We start from the raw sequence: 14938 nt of genomic DNA on the forward strand, positions 1-14938 counted from the left end.
GAGATGTGCGCAGGTGCCAAGTTGACAAGGGGTGGACTGTGATGGTTAAGATTGTGTGTCAACTTGGCTGGGCCATGATTCTCAGTGTTTCGGCAGTTATTTAATGCTGAGTGGTACTGGCAGGGGCAGGGCTCGTGGTGACTCACCAGTCCCTCAGCCTTCATCTCTCTGCTCTACTGGCCTACTTCCTTCCCGCTCGCCTGGACCGGGCTTTTGCTTGTTCCGGATCCTGCAGCTGGCTCCTGTTCATCTGGCCTCTGGTTCTTGGGACTTGGGCTAGCAGTTTACCAGTGGTTTTGTCTGCTGACCTTGAGATCTGTCAGTCTTCACGGTTTGCAACAGCACTACTCTCTGTCCTGCTGATCCTTGGTTCACCAGCCCCTGTGACTAAGTGAATCAGGAGAATCTTCTTTCCTGCCTCATGGACTTGAGACCTATACCTTTAAAAACTGGGTGAGCCATTTCCTTGATACAAATCTCCCTTTACATATATATATATATATATATATATACATATATATACATATATATACATATATATACATATATATACATATATATACATATATATACATATATATACGTATATATATGGTTTACTGCTTTTGCTTCTCTAGAGAACCCAGCCTAAGACAGCATCTTAGAAAAATTTCCATGAAACCCTCATTTATTGAATAACTTTTCCATTTGAGTTATTAAATAACTTCCAAATATGGCATCTTATCTTTTTATTATGACATATTCTGGAGCACAAAGTGTAGGAGTTATATAATTATTACTTTCATTGTACAAGATGGAAAGAAAGGTTAATTGCCCCAACAAGGCCAGGATCAACATTAATTCATCTTAAATCCCCATCCATCAAGATCTTTCAGTATTTTGTGACAGAGACTGTGTTCCATATCTACTTTTTAGGGCGCAGCAAATGGACAACTATAACGAATAAAGGGAGGCCCTGGGTGGTGCAAATGGTTAACTGCTCAGCTGCTAACAGAGAGGTTGGAGGTTTGAGTTCACCTAGAGGTGCCTTGGAAGAAAGGCCTGGTGATCTACTTCAGAAAAATCAGCCATTGAAAACCCTACAGAGCACAGTTCTACTCTGACACACATGGAGTTGTCGTGAGTCAGAGTTGACTCAACAGCAAATGTTAAATTAATAAAGAACGCTGAAAATCCGGTACTCGTATTCTGGGGTTAAATTGGGTTTAGTTCTGTCAGGGAAATAAAACCAACCAACCTCCTCACACAAAGCAAAGCAAGCAGAGAAACAGGTCCTTCTTCCTAGCAGTCATTTACTCATTCATTCACCAATTGCTGAGCTTCTACTAAGTTCTAGGTGCGTCTTCGATAAGTGATTAAGTGAGACAACATGTAAAAGTACTTACCACAGTGCCTGACATGTGGGAGGCAATCAGTAAAAAAATCGCCTTCATTCTCAAATGTTTATCCGGGCACTAACCAATCCATGAAAATCAACATACAATGTAAAGGAAACGATTCACATCCGACCCAGTGTCCCCGTTCCCCTATGTGGTTAGATGCTGTGACATTTAGGGATGAACTACCGAGCTGGAGTGAAATAACCACATTCAGGCAGAATCATGGCTTCTGATCCTTTATTTGTCATTGTTTGTCATAAAGAGAGAGGAGGAAAGGCCAGTCAAGTGTCCTAGGATTAGCAGATTTTCTCCGTATACAAACACACACAGAGAGAGTTTTGGGGAGGAGGGGTTGTTAATCCAAGCAAATAACTTTGCGATTGAAAAATAAGCATTTGTTATCTTCTCTGGTTGTTTGACTGAACTGAACTTTCATTATAAGCAATTTATATAAATAGACATAGCCGTAAAAGCCATTACTTTCTGCCCCATCTTGCATCGTGTTTACTATTTGCTCCTCTCCAAGCCCACCTTACGGAGCCCTGGTGGCACAGTGGTAAGAGCTCGGCTGCTAACCAGAAGATCGGCAGTTCGTAATCCACCAGCACCTCCTTGGAAACTCTATGGGGCAGTTCTACTCTACCCTGTAGGGTGGCTATGAGTCGGAATCGACTCGACGGCAACACGTTTGGTTTGTTTTTTACCCCTATCTTGGCTCCTAAGACTAAGCCATCAATTTATACCTTTCAGCAGTTTTCATGAGCTATATGCCAACTGCCACCACCGAACTGATCATGTGGTAATCCACATCGATCACTGAGATATCAGAGTGAACACACCTTGTATAAACAGACGCAAGAGCAGTTACGGGTTCAATGTCTCTAAAGAACTCACCCATGACCTCTACTGGCCATGTTATTAAACTACAACAGCTACTCTTGAGAAGTGCTTTGAAATTTTCATTCCTTTACCTGTTAACAAGTACTTTTTTCCCCTTTTTTTAGCACTGACTGGATGCCAGGCATTGTTTAGGAGGAGTCAGTAAACAAAACAGACAAAAACCTTCTCTCTTAAAATCCACAAGGGGAGACATTTAAATAAAACATTATAAATAAGTTAAATTATAGGGTACCTCAGACAATAATAAGTGCTTTTTAAAAGAGAAAAGGTATATCAGGTAAGGGGGAACTAGAGTCTGGATGAGGTGGGGTAGGAGAGCAGACTGCAGAATTACATTGGTGCCAGGATAAGCCTCAGTGAGAGAGTGGAACTCAGCAAAGACACCAATGATTTGAGAACCTCAGCAACATAAAATCTAACCCACAGTGGGTTCTCAAATTGAATAAATTAGACATCACGCTGAAAGCAAGTGTTCTTTTTCAGAGTTTCCAAAGAGATTTCGGAATTAGACTTTTCTCAGAACCTGTATTGGTCAGCCTTTGCTGCAGCAAGAGGCAACCTTGACTTCCCAGTGGCTTAAAAAGCAAATATTTATTTCTTGCTCATGTTTCATGAGGGCTGCAGGTTGACTGTAGGTCAGCTTCAACTCTGTTGTGCTGAGCTCAGTTGGGTTCAGCTCCCCTTCCTGTGCCATCTCATTCCAAGACCCAGGACACAAGAAGCAGCCACTCCTTAGGGCATGTGTTCTCATGTGGCACACATCACGTCCAGTCAACATTCCACTGACCAAAGCAAAGTCACACTGGCCAGGCCCAAGCTCCACGGGCGCGAGGAAGTATATTCTGATTACACAGAAGCAAGACAAGAGCAAGGAGGGACTGAATCATGTTATAATGTTATAATGTAATATAACCTTAATGAGTTACTCAACTTCTCTCTTCCTTGGTCCATCTGTGAAACAGGAGTGACAGCAGACTACCTGTGGAGAATCAATGAGGTTGTGAGCACCATAACTGGTTATAATGAGGGATCCATAAGTGTTATTTTTTTTTTTTTTTTTTGTCTCCCACAGATGGCATCGCTCTGGCCCAGTTCTTTTAGAGGCTCAGGAGGCTACGGGACACACTGGAAAGTTCAGGAGCCTGGGATTCAAGAACTCTGGGTTGAGTTCTGTTGAAATAATTGGTAAACTACTAATCTATAAAACGAAGCAGCTACCTAGATGATTCCTAAAATTCCTCCCAGTACTCAAGATCCTTAATTTAGAATTAAAAAAAACCTGTTGCTGTTCAGTCAATTCCGACTCATAGTGACCCTAAAGGACAGAGTACAACTGACCTATAGGGTTCCCAAGGAGTGGCTGGTGGATTTGAACTGCTGACCTTTTTGTTAGCAGCCAAACATTTAACCACTGTGCCACCAGGGCCCCTAATCTGGAATATCAACCTCCCCCAAAAAACCGAAAGCCATTGCCATCATGTCCAACTTATAGCAACTCTCTATGACAGAGTAGAACTGCCCCATAGGGTTTCCTGGGCTGTATGTCTTTATGGAAGCAGACTGCCACATCTTTCTCCCATAAAGCAGCTGGTGGGTTTGAACTGCTGACCTTTCAGTTAGCAGTCAAGGGCTTTAACCACTGCACCACCAGGGCTTCTATTTGGGATGGGAAACATCTAAAATTGGGTTTTGCTTTTTCTCTAGAACTGTTCTTTAGTTTTAGCACCAGGTGGCGCTAGAAAACAAGTTAATGAAAAAAGGACTCCCCCCGCCCCAAGGCCTTAGTTCTAGGCCAATTTTATTTTCTCCTTCTAGATGGTTATGAAGCAGAATTCTCACATCTGAGCGTCCCTCCAAAAGCACCACTTTGAAGGTACGGCATCCATTCTAGTCCCAGGGCCTCACTTCGGAAGAGGACCCTCCGAGTTTTGTGACCGTCTCAGACAAGGCTCTTGTAGGGCTCGGCTTCGGAATTTGGCAGCTTCTCTCCTTTTTTTTTTTTTTTTTTTCTCCTTTTGCGCAGAAATAACCAGAGATGTGAAATAAGGAGACCTGTGCTTTAGGATGCGGTATCTAGCAGCCTTGTGATGGGAGCAAGGAGTGGGTGGCAAGGAGGCCCTTGGAACAGCCCAGAGTCCACGTGGCAAAGGTCGGACCAGGGCGGTGGGAAATAGAACACGGGAACAGAAACGGGTAAGATGCTGCAGCAACAGAGTCGCTAGGACTTGGCAGCGTTTTAAATCAAGGAGCTTGAAGCAGGCTAGGTCACTGTGAAAGACGACTCCTGGGTAACCAGGAAAAGGTCAGGGCCACTGACTGGAAGTGGGAAGAGGACTGGGGTGGCAGTACTGAGGTTATTCTCGCACTTCTCACAGACATTAAACAGAGACGGTGCTTGTTCCTACCTTGCTGGCACTGAGACCACCCCGTGGTGCACAAACGTCAGTCCTTAAAGGCCCTCCTAGGGTTTTGCCTGCTGTGGCGAGCAGTCAAGTGCTGGCCTTTACTAAAAAAACGCTTGTTACATATCATTTTATCAGTGGTGCCTTTAAAATCCTGTGACATTTCTTTAGCCTTTTGTACGTGAATGTGGCAACATTATACAAAGGAAGGGGCAGTGGTTTAGAGGTCAGATGGGCCTGGGTTTAAGTCCTAAAATCCAGTGTTGACATCCCACTTCTCCTCCACAGAACTAGCCAGAAAGGAAGTTTTATTTTAGGCTTTTTAGGTACTCTGTTGCCTTGGACAAATTACTTAATGTCTCTGGGCCTCTGTCCCATCCATAATTATAGGGAAAATAGCTGCCATCTCACAGATTTGCCATGAGAAATAAAGGCAGTATGGCTATTGTTGTTGTTAGGGCTCTGACTCATAGCGACCTTATGTGTCACTTCTCGTTCTCTTTAATGACAAGGCGATTCGCTTGCCCTTATGTGCATGTCACATTCAACATCAGCACAGAGACAGATCTAGTGATCACGGTTATTTGTGGCCACTTTCGCAAGAGATGCTGAGCTCTCGTGATGGGAGATACCCCAAACTGGAATCTATTAAGCTGGCCTACAGCTTGAGATGTGGGATACTCCCTGGTCCACAAGAAATAAAGAGGAAGGAGTTACACAATGCTCTCTGCTGTAACTACTCAGTCTCTGGCTAACGGACACCTGGCTTCACAAGAGGGTAGCCACAGCCTGTGGCAGCAATAAACACGTTGAATTGCAATCCCATCTTGCCACCTCACAGAACCTTTATGAATCTCAGTTTGCAGAGAATGTGTCTGCTATCTTGCTTATGAAATGGTAACGTTGAGAGAATTTTCACAGTAGTTATCATTGTTAGTCTTTTTTACAACTCTCCAAAATAATTATTTGCAATATTGATATTTCCGTTTTGCATTTAAAAGGAAGATAATTTCCTCTTCGATGGATACAGTGCAATTTTTGGGATTCAGGTGGGTAGATAATTTCTAGAGTTGGGTCACCGCTGCTTCCATCTCATTCTGGAAATGGGCAAAGACTACTGTTCACCAAAAGGCCAATGGACAAATGTCCCACAGCAAATCAACAACTGGGCAATAGTGACCAACAGGTGCATGGTATTAACCATTTACTTCCTAGGACAGAGGCAATCAGGGGAGGACGACTGATATGACGATGCCCCATCTTTACAAGAGTCAGAGAAGAGAACACCTGGGAAAGCCATGGAAGCTCACATTCTCTCTGACTGGGCAAAAGCGGGCAAAGCCTTCCACTCGCCCACAACCGCTGTGGGCAAAGTTGATAGAAGGCCATACCATCTAGTTCTGCTCTCGGGGATGATAACACTCTACCCTTTCTTCACATAACCCAAATCACCCACCTTTCAAGTTATGTGATCAGGGGGCCCAAGGGAGACTGGGTAGGAACTGTTTGGTGGAGCAATTCTTCCTTTCCTTGCTAAAGCACATGTGGGCCCTCCTACATCATTATGTGGCCTCAATGTGGCCCGCTTTCTCAAGATGAAGAGGACAGCAGGGACCACAGGAATCTGTACGTGTGCTGCTTGGTGAAACTGTATGGCCACAGTGTGATTACAGACCATGCAACTTGCCGCTAAGGTTCAGAGCTAGGCTATGAGGTACTAGAACGCATTGCTGAGAAGATAATTTAGAAGTATCCTCCGTTGACTTTAAAGAAACAAGTAGGAAGATGACCTTCTGGGATGCTGTGTGTTGAATTTAAAGAGAGGCAAAGATGTCAGGGAAGAAGGCCAGGGGCTGCTTCGTGGGGCCTCACAGGACCCCACTGGGTAGTGGTCACAATGCTCTGGGCTATGGCTCATCTGTGCAGGGCCAATGAGTGGATCTGTCTGTGACGCTGGGCAAATAGGCTGCCGGACTAACCTACGCTAACCGAACTCTCAAGAGACTGACATATCAAACAGAAGAATTTATTTATAACGGGGGCACAGTAAACATTTCCAGGGACCTCAAAACTTGTTTCCTCAACCCAGGGTACATCCTACCCATTATTAGGGTACTTGGGAGATCAAATTCATAATCAGAATGTTGCTTGTCGAACAGGTATGTTTCATGTGAGTATTGGAAAAGTCTTCTGGGTGGAATGTGCTTTCAAAGTGAGCTAAACACAAGTCCAGGAAAATTGTCTCTCCTCTAGGAAGCATTAGATAACCAGCAACGATTCTCTCCTGCCTCATCTCCCCTTTTCCAAACGGAGGCAGATTGCCTACTGCACCTCCACTACCATTAACCCCATTTATTGCCAGATGGAGAGCACAACCATCACTGCTTTGTTTTACGTTCAGTCTTGTTTTCCTGAATCTGTATGCATCTCATCTTCACCATCCTTGGGTAATCCCCAATCTTCTCATCCCCTCATTACCAGCTCTCAAAGGGGCTACTGATGGTTTGTCTCTTCAATCAGGTCCTGACAGAATGAATTTCAAGTTCTGGGGGCACTTTAATATATGTGTATGACCAATTCCCATGGTCTGCCTGGAGGCAGGAAGAGCCTTGCTCAGCACCCATTATTCTGTTCATCTGCAGAATGCCGTAGTGTGTTTTGTTTGTTTGGCCCATACACATTTCCGAGGTGAATAAACTGCCGTGACCTGAAGAAAAGTAATTTTTTCACCTCAGGTGGGCCATCTGCTTCTCCTAATACAACTTTGCTTTAATTTGAATTGAATACATCTTGTCCTCGGCACCTTGCCAGTTATAGGCTCCAGGAAATGGAGCAACTAAAAGTGGTTTCCGTGTGATGCTGGGTTGTTGTTTTTTCTTCTTTTTTTTTTAAATTATTTTGAAACGCAACTTATGGAATCAACCTAAAGGCAATTGCACACTAGTATTCACAGGAGCGGTCCACAGAATTGGCGGGAGCCCCAGAGCAACAATGTAAGCTGTTCGTGAATTTCCTGAGAAGTCATCCCATTGAGGCATGCCAGTAGATCCAACAGAGTAAGCATGATAGATGGAAGGGAAGACTGAATATTTGCCTCCCCCAAAACAGACCCCTAAGCTAAAGGGCCTCAATCCTGGGTGTAGATCCAGTTCACCTGGAGTTTTCCCAATCTTCGTGCCTCGACCCCTCTCAGCTGGCTGATTCTGATACTCAGCCATGCTGAGAACAATTTCCCTAAACCACTGAGGTCAAAGACCTCTTCTTGAGCTCCTAAACTATTAGGAGTTAAAAATTACCCAGAGCAGAAGGAGCGTCAAAATCCGGTCTTCAGAAAATGGTGAGCTAGAAGGCAACAATCACTTGGGTGTGGTATGATGCTCCTATTGTTTTATGGTTTGGCTGCCCAGACACTCAGGGTTGTAGTAAGAAATAAGACATGAGAAGAAGGCAGCCATGGCAACAGTGTGCCATGCAGGCCAGTGGAGGGGATTTTCTGCTGCTTTAGCTCAGGGGTAGAGGCCCAGCAAGAGTGACCACTTCAATGACTTTAAGAGCTAAAGCAAAAACAGTAGCTGCTTCCAGGGATCAATGCATAAATATGGGGGCTTTTATGGAAGTGGTGGACAGAAGAAGAAATGGTAGATATCATGAGACAGAAGACAACAGCATTAATGGCCTTGTTTTAGCATGTTTTAGAGAAGACTTCGGGACTTTCTGAACCACTCAGAAGGGGTTGGCTGATATTGAGTCAAAACTAGCATGGTGTTATTTCAGGTTAAAGTACAGCAACACTGCCCTGGTGGTTGGTGAATAGCTTGTTAGACTACAAGTCTCTTGACAACATGGCCCCGTGGCCACTGAGGAAGTGGTAATGTGGCTTGGTTCCAGAGCAGTTAGACGTTGAGGCAGGAGCTGAGTAGACCAAAGTGGTAGCTGGGAGGAAGGCAGTGCCACTGGGCCCCAGGGTTGGCAGGAGTAGTGGAACAGGCCAGGCTGGTGGCAGTGTTGTAGGTGGGGGTGGAAGCAAAGGCTCACCAGGTACAGACCATGAGAGAAGCACAAGCATCTAGGACATGACAGGCAGTCCGTTCAGACACCCTTCTGCGGCTGCAGTGCCTGGCCCCAGATCTAATAATCATCATTTAATGGGGAAGTTATTGGAAGGGTTTGGTGCCATTTCCTACATAAATCATGGCTTAGAGACAGGCAGCATTTAGTCTAGTGACAGCTTATCAAAACATGAAATCGTACCGATAATTTCTATTATCAACAATGATTTAGAAATTATTAGTAGGATTCGGTGAACACTTTGCCTTGCAAGATATATCACACAGTGAATGGTTTCATGATAGTTTAGTTTACTTAGAGAATAAACAGAAAATATTTAAAATTTTTGTTTATATATTGATTTATGTAAATGCATTTATATATATGACTTTAATGACTATATGCATTTATTTATATAACTTATGCTGCCATAAATATGCTGTTAAATATGTTGTTCATCATCCTTAGATGGGGGGAATAGCAGTTCAGCTGGTGGGGTTTGAAATGGCTCCATTGGATCCCTCCCCCCATCCCAGATCAGTCTGACTTAGGAAAATATGGGTTTCATTTGATTGACAAAGGAAATTGTTACTTACCATTTGTTGCTTAGGATTGGGGCTCCCAAACCTGGTCAAGAATTTCCAGACACTGCTGTCCTCAGAACTCCCAAATCTTCTGTAAGCTCCGGCTCTGCAGCCACGAGGTACGAACTGTGTAAAAGAAAGGGGTGTTGGATTTTGGTAACTTTGCCAGGACAATGATAGACCAGGCATTCAGACATTCTTCAAATAGTTGAGCACCTACAGTGTGCCAGGCACAGTTCTAGGCTCGGAGAATATGTAAGAGAATAAAATAGATGGAAATCCCTACTCTCGTGGAATCAACAAGTGATTGGAAGTGGTGGTTATTACTCAGAGGTAAATGACAGATGCAGCTGAGGGGAAAGAAAGTGTGGGGATCCCATTTCAGCACCCTCTCCCTGCACACTAGTCCTCCTTGGGTTAGAGGTACGTGAACATAGTGATTAACAACAGAGCATGGTGGGCCCGGTTAAGCAACCATATCAGTGGGTGCCAGGAAAGGGCCCCAGCCCCAAATTTACTGCTCCTTTGGCTTGATCTAGCATCTAAAATTCTGACATTAGAGAAGTATTTTCTGACAAGTGTTCCTTGGAACCTACTCCCTCAAAAAAAGAAAAAAAAAAAAGGCTCAGTGGACAAGTAACTTTGGCAAACACTAGAGCTCTTGAAGATTCATAATGAACACTGGCATATTAATATAATTTTATGACCTCCTTCAGTTTAGGACACAAAATTTGGGCTTCACTCTTCATTTTTCAATTATGTGCTCAAATTACTGTAGGTAATTTTGTATCTCTCACTGAAGGACTTTTCATTCCCCAAATTGTCCAGAACCCTTGGAACTTAACTCAGTACAAAGGGATTAGTCTTGTTTCAATATTTCATGTGGAGAGAACAAACCAGTTCATTAACAGCTTCCAGGTTTAATCATCACTTCTACGTGGTGTTGCTATTGACAACCGGTTCTGACAGGTTCCATTCTAGTGTGTCCTTGCCCACAGCTGTAAGGATGTCCTTGTTGCTGCAAAACCCTGTACAGGCAGCAGGGTGGTACTTCCCACATGTTCCCAAGATGACAGCAGCTTACTGGTTTACATTCACACAATCAGCCACTGTTCCCCAAACATGACGGCTTTGCCAAAGTGGTCAAGGCTAATTGGGTTTCTACCCACAGCCACACACTGTATCTAGAGTAAGCTGTCCCCCACAAACCTCCAGGCCCTGGAGTTGAGCCTAAGTCACTAGGCCAGACTCCCTCTTTCTTCCTGGGAGATCTCTGATTTTTTTTTTTTTTTTTTTCTACCAGAGGATCTCAGGGCTAGCTCAGGGTTTCAGAGACTTCTATTTATATTGACTCTCAAAAGAGCAGGAGGTAGGGTCTTGATCCCTTTCCTTCTGGAGGATCCTTGGCCTTAGGTAAATTTGGTTTGGCATCCCAGGGGCATATTCGGAAGAATAGTCTTTGTAAAGCCACAAAATCTCCTTTCCCCGGAGACATATATATCTACTCACCTTTTACTGGCATATTTAAGAATATTCAGGAAACTATCAAAGATCTTGAAGCCCTGGTGGTGCAGTAGTTAAGAGCTCAGCTGCTAACCAAAAGGTTGGCAGTTGGAATCCACCAGCTACTCCTTGGAAAATGAGGCAATTCTACTCTGTCCTGTAGGGTTGCTATATGTCAGAATCAACTCGATGGCAAAGGGGTTCATTTGGTTTGGCAAAGATCTTGGTCCATCTTGGCGCTTCTGTAGCTAGAAAAAATACTAAGTTTCAAATCACTAGGAATGTTTCTGGGAAGTTGGAACAGGTAAAAATTGTCACTTAGGAATAGATTGGTCTGAGATGCTTATGAGTTTTCTTCCTACTTGAGAGGTAAAGTAGAAGGATATGGAGCATAGATCTTCACGGGAGCTGTCTTAGTCATCTAGTGCTGCTATAACAAAAATACCACAAGTGGGTAGCTTTAACAAAGAGAAATTTATTCTCTCACAGTCGTAGGCTACAAGTCCAAATTCAGGGCATCAGGTCCAGGGGAAGGCTTTCTCTCTCTGGAGGAAGGTCCTTGTCATCAGTCTTCCCCTGGACTAGGAGTTTCTCTGCACAGGAACCCTGGGTCCAAAGGATGTGCTCTGCTCCCGGCACTGCTTTCTGGGCAGTATGAGGTCTCCCTCCACCCCCCACTAGCCTCCCTTTCCTTTAATCTCTTGTAAGATAAAAGGCAGTGCAGGCCACACCCCAACAGAACTTCCTTTACATTGGCTCAGGGATGTGACCTGAGCAAGGTGCTATGTTCCAGGCTAATCCCCTTTAACCACAGGCAGAGATTATGATTTATTACACAGGAAAATCACAACGTGGAGGGCAACCACACAATCCTGGGAATCATGGCCTAACCAAGTTAACACTTATTTTGGGGGGATGCAATTCAATACAAAGAATAGGAAGAGATTCCAGGACATTGGAAGCAACTATGAAGGGCACCCTATCACATGGAGAAGGGGCAATGAAAGGAGGGATAGAAGGAGGATTTTCTCTGTGATGATCTTTTATACTAAAAGGGATATGATCCAGCTACAGAATCTGCCATATAATGAAACATAAGGCCTGGTCTACTTCAAACAGAATCAGAGTCCCAGGATTCTCTCCCAAACTCCTTCTGCTGGTCTAAAGGCCCGGACTCTCCAGGCTTCTCAGTAAACTAGTCCTCACCTCTCAGGGAGACAGTTTCCTAGCTGAGAAACTCCAGAACCTTTTAAGTCAGGGAAGAAAATCCAAGCATTTTCTAAAATGGCATTAGATTCATTAATTTTCTGACATTAGAAAGATCATAAGCATTATGAAGAGAGAAAATACATTGAACTTGCAGCATTTTGTTCTGTTGTACATGGGGTCAATGTTGTTCGGAGCCTACTCAAGGGCACCTAGCAACATGGCATGTTGTTCTTAAACCCCCTCATTCTCACTGGTATTTTACCTTCTCCATTTTCTCAAATATTTTATATCAAGTAACTTTAGACACAAAGTAAATCATAGAATACAGTTTTAAAACTTTCTGATGTCAGGATATATTATACTTGATCCATACTGGACAAACCTCCCAGCAAAAGTCACCTGGATACTGTGGGAAAATACAGTAAAAATTTTGTAAGGTGGTAATGATTTGGGAGTAATTTCTATTGATTCATCTCCAAAGAAGAAGCCTTCTTTGGAATATTAGTACTAAAGACTAACTTGCCATTTGATAGAAAGCTGTGTTACAGAAGGGTTTGTTTTTTTTTCTTTACTTTTTTAATTTTAGAACTGTATTATGTTTTGGACTTTTGATGGACATATTCGTCTCCCACTATAATGTGTACCCACATCCTATGGGACAACAAGTTATGTTTTCATAGGATTATATTGTACGTAAAACTTAGCATGTGTTTGGAGATGAAATATCCAGGGGAAGTGTTTCCATTGCTTACTATTTCTTGGCATTTCATGTTCTATCTGATACATACACATATAAAGGGAACTGGTTTTAATTATCTAATACTATATTGTATTTACTATTTCCACTTGCAAATGCTTTTATTTGGATTTCCAAACATGTAATTTTTAATGTGTTTTATTGCAGTTAGGGAATAATAAAGGAAAACTTTCACAGTTAACTTAACACCTATAATTTTCCCTATTTGCAACATAAAAGAAATGGTCTTGGCAGACCACAAAAAAACAAAAAAAAACCAAACCCAGTGCCGTTGAGTTGATTACGACTCATAGCGACCCTATAGGACAGAGTAGAACTGCCCCATAGAGTTTCCAAGGAGCACCTGGCAGATTCGAACTGCCCACACTTTGGTTAGCAGCTGTAGCACTAGCCCTGGTGGTAGTAGACCACAGGTGTGCTCATATTTCAAAGAACATTAAATGTAAACACTGCTAAATTGCCCTAAATTTAAGGTCCTTTTTTCCGTAAAATATGGTTTCATTGTTTATATTTTTATTAAAATGTTTCCCGATTCTGAACATATTTATTATTTAAAAGCATTTATTATTTTTTAAATAGCTATATTTTGCAGTTCCTATTTATGTGGTACAGTTAACATGTTGTGGTGCAATGAATTATTTAACATGGTCTTTCTAGCTATGGTCTTTGTAACTCCCACCAAATGATTGGGTGGGACCATGCTAATAAGGTATATGGAACCCTAATGAGGGAATTGGTCAGTTTTACCATCCTAAACCAAACTGAACCAAACCCAGTGGTGTCAAGTCAATTCCAACTCATAGTGACCCTATAGGACAGAGTAGAACTGCCCTATAGAGTTTTCAAGGAGCACCTGGCAGATTCGAACTGCCGACCCTTTGGTTAGCAGCCATAGCACTTAACCACTATGCCACCAGGGTTTCCTTTACCATCCTACTAGGCTTAAAATGAGCCATACCAGAGGCGGGAGAAGAGGATCTCTCTACCACCAAGGAAGAAGAACGAAGAGCAGGGTGTGTCCTTTGGACCCGGGATCCTTGTGCTGAGAAGCTCCTGGAACCAGGAGACTGAAAGAGGGACAAAGAGAACTGTAACACTGAACACAGCTGAGAAGCAGTGGCAGAGAAGCAGTAGCAGAGAAATGGCACAGGAGAGACTGGCAGGAGACTGCACATTGGGCTTCCTGGCCCATGGAGTGAGAAAGCTGAGTGCCTTTGGACAGGAAGCTTGCTGGAGGGGCAGAATGCCTCCAGGCACTTGGTGGAGCTAGGTTTGCAGACCCACAGAGCTAGAGCTGAGCACCTTCAGGACGAGGCTTACTGGTAGAGTGGGGTGTCTCTTTCACGTATCTGTAGAGCTGAAAGAGCTTTGTAGCACTTGCCTGAGCAGGGCAGAGGCCAAGGGCCAGAGAGAGGTATGCTTGTGGGCACCACTGAGAAGAGGCTGTCCTGATGGAAGAACTGTATCCTGAGTGTTCCTGAACCTGAACTGTAACCTGTTACTTCCCTAGTAAAACCCATAATCATAAGTACTGTGTGTGAGTTCTGGGTGGCACTGCAATGAATGATCAAACTCAGCAGAGAAGTAGACAGTGCCGTGGGAGGGACAGCTGGTGTGAGAATTGGTGAAGATGGCGGAGGGAGGAGGCATAACTGACCTCCATTTCATAGGAATCAGCCTTGGGCTGTTGATCTTGATTCTCTTTCCTCCTTGTGAAGTTAGAGGAGGTCAGATGCTGCCACCAAGAATTTTTTAAACATGCTCCACTAACTGAAAGTTTGGAGGTTCAAATCCACCTAGAAAGGTTGGAGGTTCAAGTCTACCCAGAGTCACCTCAAAAGAAAGTCCTGGAAATCTAATTCTGAAAAATCAGCCGTTGAAAACCATGTGGAGCATAGTTCTACTCTGAAACGCACGGGGCGGCCATAAGTCAGAGGTGACGCAACAGCAACCGGTAGTAGTAGGAGTGGATTTAAGAAGCCACATAAAGGCTAGATGATTACCAACCAACAAGGAAGGGTTGTTCCTGAAAAACAAATGCTAAAAAAAATACAGACCAACTAGTTTGAAAATTTAAGTCCACTTAAAACCTGCATGCGATGTTTATAGCAGCAGATTCATTCATAATTGCCAAAAAACTGGAGGCAGTCCAGATGA

The 14938-nt window shown here is 43.5% G+C and overlaps 2 protein-coding genes across 2 annotated transcripts in view; one reads left to right on the plus strand and one right to left on the minus strand.

The window, feature by feature from the left end:
* Nucleotides 1–575: 575 nt before the first annotated feature.
* Nucleotides 576–14938, minus strand: part of SAP30 (Sin3A associated protein 30) — a 55345-nt gene continuing 40982 nt past the window's right edge. Inside the window, exons 5-6 of the transcript XR_010318793.1 lie at nt 9325–9438; nt 576–3258 (exon numbers count right to left, since the gene is read on the minus strand). The gene's annotated coding sequence lies outside the window, so the exon portion shown is untranslated. The remainder of the gene's footprint in view (nt 3259–9324; nt 9439–14938) is intronic.
* Nucleotides 3421–14938, plus strand: part of SCRG1 (stimulator of chondrogenesis 1) — a 41429-nt gene continuing 29911 nt past the window's right edge. Inside the window, exons 1-2 of the mRNA XM_064273570.1 lie at nt 3421–3441; nt 4095–4152. The gene's annotated coding sequence lies outside the window, so the exon portion shown is untranslated. The remainder of the gene's footprint in view (nt 3442–4094; nt 4153–14938) is intronic.

This window comes from Loxodonta africana, chromosome 21, assembly GCF_030014295.1.
Source record: "Loxodonta africana isolate mLoxAfr1 chromosome 21, mLoxAfr1.hap2, whole genome shotgun sequence".
NCBI lineage: Eukaryota > Metazoa > Chordata > Mammalia > Proboscidea > Elephantidae > Loxodonta > Loxodonta africana.